General features: G+C 38.2%; 1 protein-coding gene across 3 annotated transcripts in view; it reads right to left on the bottom strand.

Annotated features, from left to right (window-relative positions):
• The window catches only part of WDR53 (WD repeat domain 53), a 634,589-nt gene extending 615,454 nt beyond the window's left edge, over positions 1-19,135 (bottom strand). Inside the window, exon 1 of one of the 3 annotated variants that reach the window (XM_044069616.1) lies at positions 19,031-19,135. The gene's annotated coding sequence lies outside the window, so the exon portion shown is untranslated. Of the gene's footprint in view, positions 1-18,716; positions 18,780-19,030 lie in introns of those variants that run through there. The other 2 variants (XM_044069614.1, XM_044069615.1) reach the window with 2 other exon arrangements.
• Positions 19,136-19,588: the final 453 nt, after the last annotated feature.

Raw genomic sequence — 19,588 nt, 5'->3', positions numbered from 1 at the left:
CTTCTGCTCCTGTAAAATCTTAAAATGTGTAAATGTAACGACTATATTTGTAAAATGTAAATAGAAATGTAACTATTCTGTATTTAACTGGAACACGACTTCCGCGGTGGTGGAGAGGTAGCGTTGTTGCCTCACAGCAAGAGGTTCTCCCATTCGATTCTCGGTTGGAGTGCTGGGAGTGCCTTCTGTGTGGAGTCTGCATGTCCTCCCCACGGTTCTGCTCCTGTAAAATCTTAAAATGTGTAAATGTAACGACTATATTTGTAAAATGTAAATAGAAATGTAACTATTCTGTATTTAACTGGAACACGACTTCCGCGGTGGTGGAGAGGTAGCGTTGTTGCCTCACAGCAAGAGGTTCTCCCATTCGATTCTCGGTTGGAGTGCTGGGAGTGCCTTCTGTGTGGAGTCTGCATGTCCTCCCCACGGTTGGGTAGGCATTCGAAATACATGTGTAAATGGGCGTGCCTTCGTTGAAGGTTGAACGTCGAGCTGGCACCTCGGCGTTCGTGAAAATCTACTGCCAATCATTAGCGGACTGGAGTTCCGCTGTGGCAACACCTAACTGGGAAAAGCCGAAAGACAACAACAACTATCTTCAAGGCAACGCAAAGTAAACAAATGGAGGTTTTCTCCCTGGCCTCTGCTGAAAATGGGTATTACCCAGTCGGACTTTCCGGTAAACAAAGACAAATAAATAAAGAGTATGTCCACCCTTTGTGAAGGGGGATTTGATGTTTGCAGGAGTATTCTGGTGAAATGTAAGAGTACACCAAGAGGAAGATGGAATTTGCTTATGTTAATGGAGTTCTGAAATACTGAGGCAAACGCTTACTGAAAGGGACTGTAACCTAGCAGTATGGAACTGTTTTAAAGACAATGGCTGTGAATTTGTTGTTAGACCTAAGACTTTTGCTTGAGAGGAACCTGCATTTTTTAAGTTCTTTCATACAATAAACAATGTGTTTTTAAAGTGGTGTCTCCAGTGCTTTTAATGCTCTACACAAGTAGTCAGCACCAGGCATTTTGGTACACTTTTCTTATACCAAGGCCTCAAGACTGTACCTATCACTATCCCTGCCAACATAAAAGAAACATCCAATTGATGTCAGTTTTTCTTTTCTTCATTGCATGTATGTGTCGGTCTTTATGCCAACAACTGCAGACATCACTGCTGTAGCCAAAGGGATGGTACAATAGAAAAAAAAAAAATCAGTAGCTATACCAAGGACAGCTGCACCTCTAAAAAAAAATAAATAAATAACCAAGGAGAAGGACTTGGAAGCAAATCTTGTTGCCTTTGAACAGTATGTCCACTGCGAGAGATGGGACTAACCCAAATGGGCCAGGATCTTTTCAAGTCAGCTGACTAGAAACAAAATGAATGGACATGGAAGAGGCGGAGTATCAGGACCATGAAAAAATTAAATACTTGCCAGAACTGGTGTTACCTCTGACAGTCTACCACAAAAGTGTTATAGTAAAATGGTGAGATTACAATTATGTCACTAAAAACACATATTATTGATGGTTAGTTCTAAAGAGTCAACATGCTAAGAATTAGTGTGATAGCAATGTTAAGCCCCTAACAAATTTTAAGAGATCTTTACCTACCGCTTTAAGAAAATGGGCATGTCACAAGGTCTCTAAGTACTAGTAGAAAGATTATTCTGCCATGAAACAACATACAGAAGTGAGTAATGTAGACCTGTATTCCAGTTTATGCTAGATGTTAGCATCAAACAACAGCAACTGTAGACATACTCTGTTATACATATGTAAAAAAAAGGTTGCATAGCTAGATTACTAACTAGTGACAGTAACACTGTTGCACATAAGAAAACAACCTTCCTGACACAGAGTATGTCTGTCACACCTATGAAATGTGACAAATTACTAGAACGAACAAGACTCCATTCTGTTACTGCAAAGTTAATTAAGTGCAATGCAGTTAATTGGTGACAGACAAGTAGGAAGAAAAACTTCATTAACAAAGCTGCTTAAGTGACGTGCAATTTGAGATATAAGAAATAGCATCCCATTACTTCCCCATTGTGTTTGGTAAGGTAGTTCATCCTGCTGCTGTAATTCTCAATTTAACATACTGTACAACATAACGGGGTAAGATTTTCCTCACCTTAAAAGATTTGTGGAAACAGTGGGAAGAAAGTATTCCTTTTAACACACCTTATTGGAATGGGGAAGGGAACCTGCAACTGAATAAGCCTACAGATATTATTACCCTGCCTAAATTGGAAAAGAGTAAAGAAAACTGGTATGACTTACTTTTTCTTGGAAGAGAGAGGTCCACTGCCCTTCACCCTACAATATGGGAGCAAGCCCACAACCACAAATTATACATATGCGTACACACACACACAGACACAACTGGTCAAAGTGCATACTGTTCAAATACATTCCTTTCAAATTAAAAGTAACACAATAAAATGTAGTTCAAAAAGTGAATTAAAGTCTGGTATTTGTCCAAGACAGACTAACACTAGAGAAAGGAGATTTTTTTTCCTTTTCTCAGCAACTGTTCAGTCTTAAAAGAGTTAAGACTTGTGGACAGGATGAAGGAGAGAATCACCCACCTACAAAAATATACTTTTCTTCAAAGTGTCTTACTGCAATACATTTGTTCTTCAATTTATTTTACATGGCGAACAGAACAATGGGAGCAGCTTATTCTGTTGAACACCGATTTAACTGACAGGGTTTTTACACTTAATATTGGTTGTTTCAGATGTATGGTTTGACAAATTTGGTACCTTCGAAAAGTGAAGAGTTGTGTAGTGTGATGTGCTCTGGATTAAGGTGTGTATGTTAATGCCAAAACATTTGGATATATTGGTAGTTTCAGCATATAAAATGGGAGCATTTGTGCAACTGATTCTAAATTAGGAGTAGAGAAAGAACTAGATGAAGAGATAGTTTTTAGTGTTCTGCTTAGTGTACTGGTAATCGGTTTGTATGTGTGAGAATGTTTGAGGATTAAGGTTAGAATAAGTGCTACATTAGGGAATAGCTTTAGAGTCTTCTGTGTGTAGTGTAAGGGTACTGTGTCAATGGTACTAACAATATTTCTGCCCTGACAGTAAAAGGACAATGTTAGTTTGCTGTCCTTTTAAGAGTGATTTAGTTTCTGTTATTTTAATGTTTCTGTTAAGAGAGTTTCAAGTTGAAGATGTTGAATAAAAGAGTGCCAACAGTTCTTCAATATGAAACACACACATGTATATGTAGACAGATTTATCTCCACAGTTACACAAACTCAGAAGAGAGAAGAAGTGAGGAAATGCAGCACTCACATTCTCACTCTCCTCAGTCTCTAGCTGACGCCAGGGATCACACAAGATCAACATCAATTGACACACTAACTAGAAAACTGTACTGTTTGTCAACAAACACTGAGACCACAGAGCCTGTTGGAAGAAGAGTAGATAGTAATTTCGCCTCAGGACATTCTGAGCTTAAGGAAACCCCTAAAGCTGTCCAACCTTCAGGAAAGCTACTTAACTATTAAAAAAGCTCCTCAATGGAAATATAGCACAAAGTAATGTAAGGGGAAATATCCCTAGAGGTGTAGCAGAACAAGTTGAAAGTACAATTGGGCAAGTAAACTAGCATTAAGAGTAGATGTTCAAATGATCAATGCACTACAGTAGTCTTAGCTATACAGGTTATATCCTGAGGATATAACAGCTGTCCAGCATCCAAAACTTCATAGCAACTTCCAATTTGTCAGTCAGCTTGAGCTGAGCAAACCAAGATGACTGTTTGGGTGCCAAGCCCTAAAGAGCTTTCATATCAACAGAGACAGAGAAAGGCTGACCCCTGAAAAGCCAAGAATATGAACAAAAAATAAATATCCACACACTGGCATTAACAACACACCAGAAAACCAGAGGAAGGGAGCAGCTATTGCAGCAGTGATCATCTGAAAATCTGCTGATATGGTGACTTTACTTAAAAAGCTCTACTATGTTCACCGTACTGATCACTACTGTGGTAGCCTTAGCTATATGGGTTGATTACGCTAGCTTAGTAAATAAGAGAAACGTAAGGAGAAGGGTCCAGGAGCCCCTGCCTGGAGAACAGTCTTCGCAAAGCCTGATCTGGACTTAGAGAAGGAATCAAGCTTGCACTGCTTTGTAAAATTATGTACACAGGACCATGTTGCAGTTTTTAGAATACTTCCAGAATCCAACCCTTTCCAAAAAGCTATAGATGAAGCCAAAGCCCTGGTCGAGCAGGCCTTGACCCTACCTGGAATAGTTTTGTCGTGTTAAGTATAACAAAAGGTAATAGCCTGAGACAATCATAGTCTGCTTTGACACAAGCTGTACTTTCCTCTTACTTTCACAAGAAATAAATAACTGCTCTGCAAATCTGAAAGATTTAGTTCCATCAAGATACCACCCATGTTGTCTTGTAGGGAGCATTCTGTCTTTCATTTTTAGGTTCAAGAAAAAAAAAATGGGGAAATGGATAGTTTGGCGTAATGTAAACTACAGCACTTTAAACATAAAAGAAGGATTAGTTCTCAAAGAAACCTTGTCTCTGTGGAAAAAGAAACAGAGCTGACTCACTATAAGAGCTTGCAATTCATAACCTTCTTGCAGAAAACAGAGCAATTGTCAAAACTATTTTCAACATCAAGAACCTCAAGTCAGCCAGGTTGGCTAGTTCAATGGAGCAAATGTAAGCTTCTCAAACACAAAATTAAGATCCCAAGGAGGGGGTTGCCGTTTTTCTTGAAGTCCTCTTATGCAAAATCCCTTTCAAAACATTCTGAAGTGAGAATGCATTGAAAAAGGATCCCTGGGCCGACATGATGAAATGGTCGATAAATGAACCTTGACTTAACAGCAAAAAAGACCATAGGATAATAACTCACCCAAATATTGTAAAATCAAAGAACTATCACTGTCTGGGCACTGGTTATGCTGTTGACACCTACGAAAAAAACTTTTCCATTTACCAATATTTGATTTTCTAGTAGCAGGCTTTTTTGCTTCCATTATCACCTGCTGCAGGCCCTCAGTAAACGGTTCCACTTCATATCGTCGAAATATAATTTTATCGAATTTCAAAACATCGAGACCAAATCATCGAAAGCTCATAACATTGAATCTCAAATCATTGAAAACTATAAAAGCAACTAGAAAGAACATCCCAGACACTGTTTACTATGTTCATGCAGGGGGGCAAGCCCCCCTGCACCCCACACACCCCCCGTACAGTAAATATATCAACTCCAAGGTCGCACTACAGTGGGGTTAGGAAATTACCTTTTTCCCTCACTGTAGTGCGACCTTAGAATTGGTATACCACTGTAGTGCAACCTTGGAGTTGGTATATTTAATGTACGGGGGGTGTGGGAGGCACAGCCCCCCCCACATAGGGGGTGCAGGGGGTCTTGCCCCCCTGCATAAACATAGCAAAAACTCTGTGGGATGCTATTTCTAGTTGCTTTATAGTTTTCAATGATTTGAGATTCGATGTTATGAGTTTAACGATTTGAGCTTTCGACGATTTGGTCTCGACGTTTTGAAATTCGATGAAGTGATATTTCGATGATATGAAGTGGAACCCAGTAAACAGATGCTTAAAGGGAATTAACAAGCTATCATCTAGCCAATCAATTGAAGTTGATTGGGGTCAGCAAGTAACTAACACTGTTGATGTTGTGTGAATATATCCATTCTGTGAGGAAGCTAATACCCTGGCTATTTCCAAAAGAAGAGAGAATCACTGCTGCCTGTGCCAGAAGGGAGTCAACAAAACGTTTTTTGGGGATTCCTTCTGAATCTTCAGAAGTACCCTGGATATCAGCAAAAAGGGTAAAAAGGCATACAAAAACATTCCTAACCAAGGAAAAGAAAAGATATCCATCTTCCAGGCCTTCTTGCATGGAGTCCTGGAACAAAATATTGCAAGCTGATTGTTCAGAGAGGAGGCAAAAATGTCTATCTGAGAAACTCAACAGGGATATATCAAATCTTGGAAGACTCACTGATCCATTTTCCATTTGTAAGGGTCTGATGTTGTCCTGCTCAACTTGTCTGCCACAAAATTTTGCTCTGACAGAAGGTAAGATGCCTGGTGAGTGAGACTGTGCTGTAAGGCTATATCCCAAACTAACATGGCTACACTGCAAATGGGGTAGAACCTGGTTCCCCGTTACATGCTGATGTACCATGACTATGGTATTGTCTGTAACAACTTCAACGGGGACCAGAGATGATTCAGTTACATGCCTTGATCAGGGCAAGCATCTCTCTTATTTTTATGCATTTGTGCCTGTCATTGATGTCCCTCACAAATCTTGTACTTTTATCCCTCCTGAAACTGCTTCACAAGCAATGTCTGAAGCATCCATGGTGACTGCTTTGGAACAGGGAGGGTGAGGGAGAGACCTGAATTTCAAGATATTTTCAGTCTCCACCAAGTGGATTATTTTTTGACAAATTCCAGAACTGAGATTTGAAAAGACATGGGATGTTAGTGCCGAGACCAAAGACTTCAGATACCACTTTATCTTTCTCATGTGGAGACTTGCTACAGGTATCATGAGAATCAGAGATGCCATGAGATCCAAAATCCTGAGGCATTCCCTCACAGTGACCAAAGTCTGAGTGGATAACCTTAGCAACAGATCTAGATGTAGATCTATTTGTGGAAGAAAAACTAGCTTGTCTGGCTGATACCCCTGGTAATACAATCCTGTGTGAAGAAGTCACAAAAGACTTTTGAATGTTCTCTTGGAACCCCAGCTTGTATAAGAGATCTCTTACACCCAAATGAGATATTCCCAAAATTTTTAAAAAACACACTGCAAAGAAAAGCAAGTCATCTAAATATGGAAAAATCTGAATACCTTGTACCCTACAATGAACTACAATTTTAGCTAGACAATCTGTCAACAATCTTGGTGGAGTGAATAGTTCTAGCAGTAAGGCACAGAACTAAAAATGTAATTCTGACACACAAAAAAAGAAACACCTGAAGTGTGTATGAATAGGAATGTGACAAGCATATTTTAAATCTACTGTTTCCAGGAAACTTGAAGAGGCAAGAGATTGTGAATTGACATCATTTTGAACTTGGCCACTATCAGAAACAGGTTTAAAAAAGAAATATTTGAACTGGTCTCCAAACATTTTTTCACTCTAAAAACTTTACTGAATAAAAAAACTTTTTCCACCTGGGAAGGAGGAAATGATAATAGTGTTCCCTGGGAAAACATGCAATGACGGACAGGTGTAAATAAGAGTCAGGTCAGGTGGATGAAGAATTCTGTAGCCATGAGAAAGATCCTCAGAACCCATTTGTCTGAAACGTATCTGTTGCCAAAGTGAAAAGTGGAGATTCAGACTATTGGGAAGGGAAAGAGGACTGTCAGGGTTGAGGGGGGAACAAGATCCTTTGAACTATCATTTGTAATTGTTGGACTACTGTTGGTTTTAAGAGGTTCCTGAAATGTTTATGGAATTCCTTGACATTTCTTGTTAAACATCAGATTACCTACATTTTGTTGAGAATGTTTATTTTGCTTTTTTTTTTTTTTTTTTTTTTTGCAAAACTGGATGAGGGGGGGTTGAAGAATACATTAGAAAATCTGGAAAAGGACAACTGAAAAATCTTAACGATATTCCCTATACCAGAAAGATTCCCTGTATCAACTTACCCCTTTCATTACACTTGTTGGTCACCTCTGCAGCAGAAAAAACAAAAACTAAACCTCTAACCAAAAGTGAATTTAAAATCTATTTTTTTTTGTATATCTTCTGGGAGATTCTGAGAAAGCAGCCAAGCAAACCTCAACAAAGCCATAGCCTTGAAAGAAGTGTTAACAGAGTCATACACAATGTAAACAATGAATAGTGACTGGTACAACTGAGGAAACGATTTACAGCAGATTCTCCTCACAAGAAGCAGCAGTTACACAAAAAACATTCTTTATATTCCCACTGTTAAAATAAATTAAAACACAAAGATTTAAGATAAGTAAAGGCATCATGCCTAGCACACAAGCAACTGCACTTTCTGCACTAAGCCTGCAAACTACAACTAACTGCATTTGCTTTATTTAGGACAGAAATGTTGTTACATCAGAAAGGTAAATGTTTGATCAATGTACACTATTACCATTTTTATTAACTGATGAACACATAAATGGAGAGATCCTACATTTTCTGCCAAAACCTGTATAAAGTACTAAAAATTAATAGAAACTAAATGAAGTTAAATAAGTAGCACAAGATACACACAAGCCTGAAACTCAAAAACTGATCTCTTAGGAGCTATACAGCATTACCAACAGGAATAGCTATCAACATAGTAAAAGTGAAAAAGCAGCAAAACAAAGACCAATAAGGAACCGGACCACAAACTTATAAGCTTTTGTTCGTTTAATAAAACAACACGAACTTCATCAGAATAAATACAAAAACTTGAAATCACTCTTTAAATACTTGTCATGTGCAAAAAATCATCCAATGACAAAATACTTTAAATAAATTATTTAAATAACCATTGTGATGTTGTGAAAATTTTAAAATGCACTACATTTTTTAACATTGCATATGTATAAAAACATGAAAATGTATACATATAATAATCAATAATAACAAAATACTACACAGCGTTTCATCAAATAAAGCTCATTTTGTAAACAGCTTGGCTTACTACAGCAAAGCCTTTGCAACTGAAGAAAACACTTGATGTTAATAGTTTCATTTAGTCCTGGAGGGTAGTCTGCTCTTAAAGCTAACATAGGTTGGTACTAGGCTATCGGTCCTAGGGCCTACACAAGCCTAGCCATGACAATTCCCTGGATATTTCTTCCCACAATATTTACTTCCTTGGACCCCTGTCTGGCAGGGCGACTGACATAATCCCCGGGGTGAATTTCCCCTCTCTCATCCAATTGTCAAGGTTCCTTTTGAAGAGGGCCAAGGAGGCGCTTTGCTTGACATGTATGGGCAGTCTATTCCAGAGTATGGGGAGTCTCTGGGTCAGGCACCTATCCCTCCAGCAGGTTTTGTTCATTGTGATGACAAGGTTTAGATCCCTGGAGCGTGTGGTTCTGAGGGATTGGGATTTCTTTAAGTGGAGCTTGTCCAAAAGCTCAGGGTTTGACGTTAAGCAGAGATTGTAGACAATATGCCACAGAGTATAGCTGGAGTTTTTTTTTTTTTTTTTTTTACGGTCAGCATATGGCATCTGCTTTAGGCTTGTGATTCTTTTAGTGAGGCATTTCTGTGGCCTTTCCAGCTGTTGCAGAAGTCTTGTGGGGTACATACCAAACGGGGTGTTGTACTCTATAATGGGTCTAATGAGGGAGGAGTACAGTGGGACAATGACCTTTTTTCTGGATGAAAAGCCCTTAGTGATCTGCCATTTGGTTTCCCTACATTCTAATAAGGCTTTAAAATTACCCACCAAAGGACCACAGACTACTTTATCTAAGAAAGAATGGAAATTTCTTAAAATTGTTACATAATAAAACGTGTCATGCCAGTGCATTATTCCTGACTTTTTTTCTCACTGCCAACACATGTTCATAAATCCTTCTACTTAGTGATCTGATGGTCTTTCCAACATAAAAACTGGTACAAGAATTACATACTGCGAGATAAACAATATCCACAGAATCACATGTAAACCTGTCCTTTAGAAGCATTTCAAGAAAGTTATTTGGACAATCAACAGAACCTGAATCGGCTATGTATCTACATTACCTGCAATGACCACAAGCAAAAGTCCCAACTGGGTCTTTGACCCGATTGTGTGATGTCTTAGAAGTACTTTCAAGTATATTTCTTATGTTACGTACCTTTTTATAAAAGTGAACAAAGGTTCATTACCCAGGACTTTCACCAATTCAGAACACCCAAGCAACACCTTCCAATTTTCTTTAATAACACGCCTAATAATGTCCATTCCATCTGAAATGGGCAATGGAAAGGCCAGTTCAAACACCTTGTTGTTTTGATTCACCCTACTTGCAACTCTGAAACTGCCTGTCAAGATGGGACTAGCTGAGCTGTCTGAGTTATAACTTCAGCAACAATGTTACGTAATGAAGATAGTTACGTAACATTGTTGCTGAAGTTATAACTCTCAGAGACAGCTCAGCCAGTCCCATCTTGAGAGGCAATTTCAGTGTTGCAAGTAGGTTAAATCAAAACAAGAAGTTTAAGCTGTCCTTTCCATTGCCCATTTCAGATGGAATGGCATGATTAGGCGTGTTATTAAGGAAAACTGGAAGGTGTTACTTGGATGTTCAGAACTGGTGAAAGTCCTGAGTAATGAACCTTTCTTCGCTTATAAAAAGGTATGTAACATAAAAAGTATACTTGAAAGTACTTCTAAGACATTACACAATGGGGTCAAAGACCCAGGTGGGACTTTTGCTTGTGGTCATTGCAGGCAATGTAGATACATAGCCGATTCAGGTTCTGTTGAGTTGAAACATATCAAGAAAGTTATTTGGGCAAAGGGCAGGTTTACATGTGATTCTGTGGGTACTGTTTATCTGCTGTATGTAATTCTTGTACGTTTTTTATGCTGGCAAGACCATCAGGTCACTAAGTAGAAGGATTTATGAACATGTGTTGGCAGTGAGAAACAAAGACAGGAATAACACACTGGCACAACATGTTTTATTATGTAACAATTTTAAGAAATTTCCACTCTGTCTTAGATAAAGTAGTTTGCGGTCCTTTGGTGGGTAATTTTAAAGCCTTATTAGAATGTAGGGAAACCAAATGGCAGCTTTAAGAGCAGACTACCCTCCAACACTAAATGAAACTATTAACATTGTGTTTTCTTCAGTTACAAAGGCTTTGATGTAGTGAACCAAGCTGCTCACAAAATGGGCTTTATTTAATGAAACACTGTGTAGTAGTTCATTATTGACTTATATAAATATATATATATATATATATATATATATACATACACATACATACACACACACACGTTTTTATACATATGCAATGTTAAAAAAATTGGTAGTGTATTTTTAAATTTTCATGACATCACAATGGCTATTTAAATAATTTATTTGAAGTATTTTGTCATTGGATGATTTTTTGCACGACAAGTACTTAAAGGGTGGTTTCAAGTTTTTGTATTTATTCTGCTGAAGTTCGTGGTGTTTTACTAAACGAACGAAAGCTTATAAGTTTTGTGGTCCGGTTCCTTCCTGGTCTTTGGTAAACTGTCAACATCTCACAAAATTTAACACAACCATTACACTACTCAAATATTTCCTCATGGGTGATTGCATTACACTAGTCTAACAATACTTTGCATATTTCATGTTTTGCATGGGGATATAATCAGTCTATACCATTTTCTTTATCAACAGATCAAAGAAAATTGGACAGATGCTTTTCAGCGACAGAGAAGTACACCCTTTTCTCCACTGCTATATAACCTCAAAGCACGTATACATAAGACTCCTGGAGGCGTGGGAGCTTGCACCCACAAGCAAAAAAAAAATTTTCAAGGATCACTAAAAAGTGTACAGGCACAGTTTCTTCAGTCTATCAAAAGTCAGACAAATGAACATTGACAGATGACATGAATCCATGATATGCATTAACTAAATAGCTGTCATGATATTTGTGCTTTAGGTCTATATTTAATGGATAATATCATACATCTAGCAGTAAATGTTATAATCTGCTGTCTTTCAACTGCCGTAACCCCATACTTTTATTTCAAGTATTTATATGCATATGTCTACAAAAATATATATATATGTATGTATATTGGTCTACTTCACATGACTGACAGTTCATTTGATCGACATTCATTTGACCAAGACCAAAACACCTAAAGTTCAAAACACCTAAAACCCATCTGATCGCAACTCATAACACTGACATGAAATTAAAAGCATTATACCCTTTTCCCCACTGTAGTGCGACCCTGGAGTTAGTACATATAGCTGGGAGGCACAGCCCCCCACATTGGGGGGTGTGGGGGGCTCATACTTTAGATATTGTTTTCTGCAAAGAGTTAGTCATTACAGTTCTAACTATCCATGTGTATGTTTGAAATGTATGAAGTCCACACCCCCCTTGTGGGGGGCTGTGCCCCCCAGTGGAGAATTTCACGTGTCAGTGTTATGAGTTTCGATCACATGGGTTTTAGGTGTTTTGGTCTCAATCAAATGAACTGTCAGTCATGTGAAGTAGACCTATATATATATATATATATATATATATATATATATATATATATATATATATATATATATATATATATATATATATATACACATACATATATATAAATATATGTAGAGAAAGAAAATACACACGACTGTACGTAAGCTTGTGTGTACGTGTAGATAATAATGACCAACTTCACCACACAGCTGGTAGTCTATTAATGCCGAAAATGTGATGAGACCTTGGGACACAGGTCGACAGTAGTCTCTCCTTTGATAATCACATCGCCACAGTGGTCAGGAAATCCTTCTACGTGGCTCATCTCATCACAAAAGGATTCTCATCCAGAAAAAAAGAGGTCATTGTTCCCCTCTACTCATCACTCATTAGACCCATTATAGAGTACAATGCCCCTTTTGGTATGTACCTCACAAGACATCTACAACAACTGGAAAGACCACAGAAATACCTCACAAAGAGGATTACTGGCCTCAAACAGATGCCCTATGCAGACCGTCTCAAAAAACTACAGCTTTACTCCATCGCATATCGCCTACTCAGGGGCGATCTCTGCCTAACATACAAAGCTATGTCAAACCCAGAGCTGTTGGACATGCTCCACTTAAAGAAATCCCAATCCCTCTGAGCTACACGCTCTAGGGACCTTAACCTTGTCATCACAATAAACAGAACATGCTGGAGAAATAGATTCCTGTCCCAGAGACTTCCCATACTCTGGAACAGACTACCTATCTATGTCAAACAGAGCTCCTCATTAGCACTCTTCAAGAAAAATCTTGATGATTGGATGGGAAATTCACCCTGGGGATCACTTCTGTGGCTCTGCTCGACAGGGGCATAGGAAAATAATTTTCTTGGGTGGCGAAAGCCAGGGTACATTTTTTGGCTAAGCTTGTATGGGCCCTAGGGCCGATAGCTTAGTACCTACCTATGAACCTATGAATTAAAAAGGATACTAATTTGTAATCCAAAATGGTATTGTTTAATGAATCTGTCAGATTTTTACAGGTTCATAAGTGGTTACTATGCTATTGGCCTAACAGCCATTTTAAGCCCAGCCAAACTTATCAAAATATTGCCAACATATGTCAATACCCCAAGGAATTTTACAGTTACAATATAGGCTCGTACATATCAAGCATTCATGGGCAATCCCCGTCTATTAGGGAAATAGGTGCCAAACCAGGGGGTAAATTTGCAATTTCCCATCCACTGGTCCAAGTTACGTTTGAATATGATTAGGGATGAGCTTTGCTTCATACTGATGGGAAGCCTGCTCCAGAGTAGGGGTAATCTTTGAGACACATACCTGTCCCTTTAGCGTGCCCTTTGTATACTGCAGATGACATTCAGGTGCTGAGAACGGGTATTTCTGTTGCTATTTGTTTTGTGGATGTGAAAAAATCCATCAGTGTGGGATCAGAGGATGCCTTGTTGGCTAGGCGTTGACCACCTAGCAGCAGTATATAAGACACCAAGGACAGCATCAGGGCTTTGAAACAGTCCTCAAAAGACTTATTTACTCCCCGTATTGTTTTTGTGAGGAACCCCTGCAGTCTCTCCAGCTGTTGCTAGTACATGGTCAGGTACATGGGTGCATTACACTCAATGGTTGGTCTGATAAGAGACAAATGACAACTTCCCTGGACCTGGATGTCACTCCCTAACTTACAAGTTGTGCAACGTAGAATGATTTGCTCAACACAGCAGGGACATGGTGATCAAAGGTCAAGTTACTCTCAACATGCATTCCCAGATCCCTGACCACTTTTGTTATAGATATTTATTGTGCTTGCCTGCTAGTACACAGAGGACTATATCAGTGATCCCTAGAACAAAGAGATGATCTAAGTGATAATGTGAGAGAATATATGTCAACTCTGAGGTTGCAGTACCTCAGAGTACCCATCTTTCCACACCAAGGTACATCATTCTCAGAATTAATACAAGTAGCAGGAGTGTCAGCAGCACAGAGCCAAAAACATTTTCAGGTTGTAACACTGAGTCACTTAGTTCAACTGCTTGACTCAATTTTTTTTTCTTTTTAAGATCAGAACCATGCAAATTTCAGATCTTGCACATGAAGGGAGCCATTTAATAGTTTCCCTAACCTAGTCTTAAATTGTCCTGTGCTGTTTCCCCAAGCAAAAGAATTTCAAACAGAACAAGATCAGACATTGCTTTACAGAATAGGCAGATATCCCCTCATCTGAGAGACCTAAAAAAGAAATAACATTTCTAGTTTTTCAGCCATAGAAGTAGTTTTCTAGTCAGTCAATGTTCTACCTATGGAAATCGTTTCAGGTGGATTTGCTCAAAATCTAAAAAAACACAGCAGTGTATTCAATAAGTGGTCAGATCAGATCAGTGAAGTATAAAGTGGTAAAATTATCTCCCTGACATGACAATATAAGCCTTTTATAATTACTGTTATAGAGGCAACTAAGCTAAATTAAAATGGAATTAGGTGTTCCGAAAATTAAGTATTTCTGAGCTTGGCAGATGTAATTTTTAAAGTTTAAGCCATTCTCTAACTGTCCCTAACCTTTACTAAAATATTACGATATTTTTTTACAATCATAAATAATGTCATTTTTGTAAAGTATCATGAACATACGTTTACAGACGTTAAAAGGCGATGTCCTTACTGTTGCACCACATGGATACTTGGTAGGCCACCTTGCAGATCTCTGACATTTTTCATTGAATTATGTTACCTAATTTGCAATCACTGACATATACCAGACTGCATATATACTGCTTTATGTTAAGGTTCTAAATGAAAAGGTCCACTTAAGACTAGTTCGCTCATCTAATAATACTCAGTAAATAGAATCAGTCCAAATGCTGTACTCCAAAGACGGTTACAGTGTAAATGTATCCCACCCCTCCAAGGTTCACGCAGATTTAGGCATTCTTTTCGTGACTGACAGGTGCTCCTGCCATGATTGACAGTGTGCACAGGTGGGCAGTCTTAATAACAAATACCCTACTGGGCTATAGAAAATGAAAACAACAAATACTTGTTATAGCCTAATGAACAAAAGAAAATGAAACCAACAAACAATACTTTTACACAACAATTACACAAATACTACATGCCTGGAAAATAATCACAGGAACCTATATGCTCTTTGTGAATTTTTTTTTTGAATTTCATCATTGTATTTATTTATTTTCATTTGTTTACCGGGAGTGTCTGACTGAGCCAGTGGCCCATTTTCAGCGAAGGCTTGGGGAGAAAAGCTCCATGTTATACAAAGAATAGCTAGCAAAAAGTTTTTACAGAAAGTAAATTTGAGTGAATAAATGATACAAAAACATAGTACAACAAATTAAACATTCTAAAAAATCCTGTGCCCCCCATCTTATCAAGTTAAATGTTGCATTTTTTTTTAGTTAAGAAAATCACTTTGTGTCTTATCCAAAACTTTAAGTGTGTTTGTTATAAGAAACTCACTATGTCCCTTAGGCAAAATTAGTGTTAGTTGACAGTATGTTAGTGAATCAGCCTTTCTGTACGATGAGAGGAATAGAAGAAATTGAAATTAGTTATTAGGTATTACTACTTTAATATTATAAGATGGTACTTGGTTGCTAAGAAGAGAAGACGGGCTGGATGACTTGGGGAGGGGGTGAGGCAAGAGATCATCCAGGGGATCAGCAGGAGCACAACCAGCTGAAGTGGTTTCTGAGGAGTGATTTTAATATTATTAGCATTAGTGGTGTTTACAGTTAGTTGTGGGATGGAGTTCCAAATCTTTCATATTTTATATGAGAATAGGGATTCATCAAAACTGTGGCTTTTATAATTATTAGTAATAATTTATCAGAGGATCTCAAAGTGCTACTGTTGATATATGGCTGTAATGATGGGGAAGCATATAGGTGTCTAGGAGATGTGCTCTGACTACGGTCTGTCTGGTGGTATTGGTGAGGAACGGTTTTGCTCTATAGAGGACTTCTACTTAGTCACATTTTTAATGGTTAAAACCTAAATACTTATCGAATTTTTGTGAATTATCAATCACTGCCCCAAGAAGCTTTGTATGTTCTACTGGCTCTATTTTGGTATTGTTTGATGACAAGATTCTGAAGGGACACTGAGTTCCTTGTGATTTGACTTTAGTAAAGATCATCAGTTTAGTTTTGTTTGCATCGAGTATTAGCTGATGAATAAAAAAGGTACTGTTCTATGTCAAGAAAGGATTTTTGTGTTACTTCTTGGAGTTTGGGAAGAGTTGGTGCTAAGCATATAAGGGAAGTGTCATCAGCATACTGAATAATGGTAGCATTGTTAGTGGCAGTAGACAAGTTTATTGGTGACGACAGAGAAGAGCAGTGGACCAAGGAATGACCCTTGAAGGACACCCACTGAGACTGGTAGAAGGGGAGAGAGTGACTTGTGCCACTGCTTGCTCTCAGTCGGTTAGGTAGCTGTGGAACCAGGTGCTTGGGAGAGGTTTATGGAGGACAGTTCATTTAGAAGTTTTTGATTAGATATTGTGTCAAAGACTTTTGACATATCGAGGAAGATGGATGAGACTTGTTGGCCATTGTATTTATGCTGGTTGATGGTACTGGTGAAGGAAATTAAGGATGATGTTTGGTCTGAAACAGTGTTGAGGGAAGGTTACTTAAAAGGTGGTTTAGAGTTGTTCAGGAATGCATTTTTCAAGGATTTTTGCTAATGGGGTAGAATGGCTATGGGACGGTAAGTTAGATCACTCGACTAAAGGGCCACCTTTGTGCACAGGTATGATGCGATATTTTCCACAGTTTAGGTACAGTGTTCTGTGATAAATCAATTAATTAGGATGGATACAGGGTACGCAATTGCATCAAATGCTAAACTGAGAAATTTGTTGGGTAGTTGGTCAGCAACAAGCGTGGTAGGTTTTAGTTTAAGAAGCAGTTTTATTGTACTGGTTTGAACTATGTTAAAAGTGAGTGAGCTGAGGTTACGGAGAGCTCCTAATGGTAGTGTTGAGGGTGTGTTGCTGTCCTGCTTTACTACAGATAGTACTGAGTTTATGAAATGGGAATTAAACTGAAATGTAAGGGTTGTTTTGGTGTTTTTGCTGTAGACAGCTATTGTAAGTTTTTTGCCATTTTTGATTTTTTTTTCCTTTTGCCTAATTTCTTAGTTGTCTATAGGTAATCAGAAGAGAAAGCATGCAAGTTCAAGTCTGGTTTGTTTTCTTTATCAGCGTCATTACTTTGCTGATATGGATGTGGAATAAAATTCTCAAAGGCAGTGTCATCACTTAAAGCAATTTAAATTCTTCATTTAAACATTTATTCAGATTCCGTAGTTCTGTAGAGTTGATTATGATTTTATTCATTTCATTGTCTGTAAAACACAGAAGTAATTAGCGCGAGTGCATTCAGTTTATGCATTTCCATTGTTCAGGATTCAATAAGTAAATAAAATATATATTGATTTATTCATTTTGCCCTAAGGCTTGACTACATAAAGTTCAAGACCTATCAGATGTCCAGACTGCTGCCTCATATTTTTAGTCTTTTCCTTCTAAATGTGCGTCTCCCCGCCTGGCAAATCACCAAGGACTTAATTCAGTGACAAGCATTTCAGTTTCAGACCTCACATACTTCAGAAAATGCACGATAACGCAAAACCTTTAAAGTTTAAGAGCAATATTTGAAATTCGTCTCCATATATTTGTCACCCCCCCCCCCCTTATTTTTGGCTTTATCCATATGCGTAACATCACCTTACTGTAGGGTGGGGGGTCTCGACTGCACTTTAATCCCAACGCCTGTACCGGATCGACTTAGTACGGTACAATGCACATACAAAGTGCTGTCTCGGAGTACGGACTTATTCTTTAAACTGATTTTTAAAACAAAGTATACACTTTTGTAAATATATGTAAATATTACTGTAACATATATCTATATTTAACTAATTACTCCAAGAACCGCTACCATATTTCCCGGAAAAGACCATGCAACAGCAGGGTTACCACCTGTCCCACTTTGCGAGGGACAGTCCCTCTTTGGGCAGTTGCGTCCTGCAAAACAATTGTAAAAATGACAACTGTCCTGAGATTTTAGGACTAAATTATTTCCTACATTTTATGTAATAGTTGCATAAAACAGTTATTCTGTATCTGAAACTCCTAAATGTTATAAGAAACAGAATAAGCAACTAAAATGCTACAAGAATAAGCTTTTATTTGGGCAGAAAAATGAAGTTCTGTCCTTTGTACTGGCCGTGGGAATGTTTCGGCCTACAAAATCTGACGTTTGTACCAAAAATGTCCCACTTTAGGCATTTGAAAAGGTGGCAACCCTAAACAGCACAGCGGATAAAACTGAGAAAAAAACACTGCTAAATACCAGTTTAGGTTAACCTACGTAATACTACCTAGCCACGTTTTCATAATCTTCAACAAAAAATATACTGCCTATATAAACAAATGAATTACAGGAGACTGCCATAGCCGGCATATCTGATCTATCTACCCTAACTCGTACCTCAGCAACATTTTTAATTTACTCTCTCCCACGCTGTTGCATTCAGAAGAGCTACGACTTTTGTCAAAACACAACCAACGTCACAACTAAAAAAAGTCGATCATTAAAATGCGCCTAAAACTAAAACTTTCCCTTAACGCATGCGCATTACTGTTCATTAATGTCGCTGATAAGCTTTGTAGTACCCGATCATGCTTTACAAAAGATTAGAATTATGCACAAAACGTAACTTCCACCTTGTTAATTAATGCAGTCCATGTATAAAGATAAAACTAATGACGTACCAATGGCAAAAATAAAACACAAGTACAAACCTAACAAAGATCAAACAGACAGCTTTCCCTCATCGTACTACTTACTAACGAGTTTAAAAAAAATAATGCGTGTGACGTTACGCATGCGCTGTGGTAGTTAATGTTCGCGGTAGTAGGGGAGTAAGCTGTGCGTTTTTTAGTAATACGGTTTTGTGTATGTATTTAGTATGCTATATTTACTTATGTTCTCTTTTTCTCTGTGGAAATTTCTGCATTCACATCCAACTATTGACAAATTGTTGATGATGGTGATGGCTCTTTGGGAGTGAGCTATGTCTTGAGAAGGTTTTCCATTCCAGACGTCAAATCGAGATGGTTATGGTAATTTACCGGGAAAAAAAAATCAAAGCATGTGCAAGGGACAAGGCAAACATATCAGGCAAAAAATCATGAACTACTGAGACTATGGCAGTCACTGCCTGCAGTCTGCAACATTGAAGCTACCATAATTCATACCTCTCAAGTGTACCTAATTAGTGAAGACTGTACCTCATTTGGGGTCTTAAAAAAGTCATATTCCTCAAAGTTCTACGTTGAAAGGGTCTGTCACACATTCAG

This window comes from Protopterus annectens, chromosome 4.part0 (genome assembly GCF_019279795.1).
Source record: "Protopterus annectens isolate FY-2018-M chromosome 4.part0, PAN1.0, whole genome shotgun sequence".
Lineage (NCBI taxonomy): Eukaryota > Metazoa > Chordata > Ceratodontiformes > Protopteridae > Protopterus > Protopterus annectens.
This window is presented reverse-complemented; position numbering and strand designations above follow the sequence as displayed.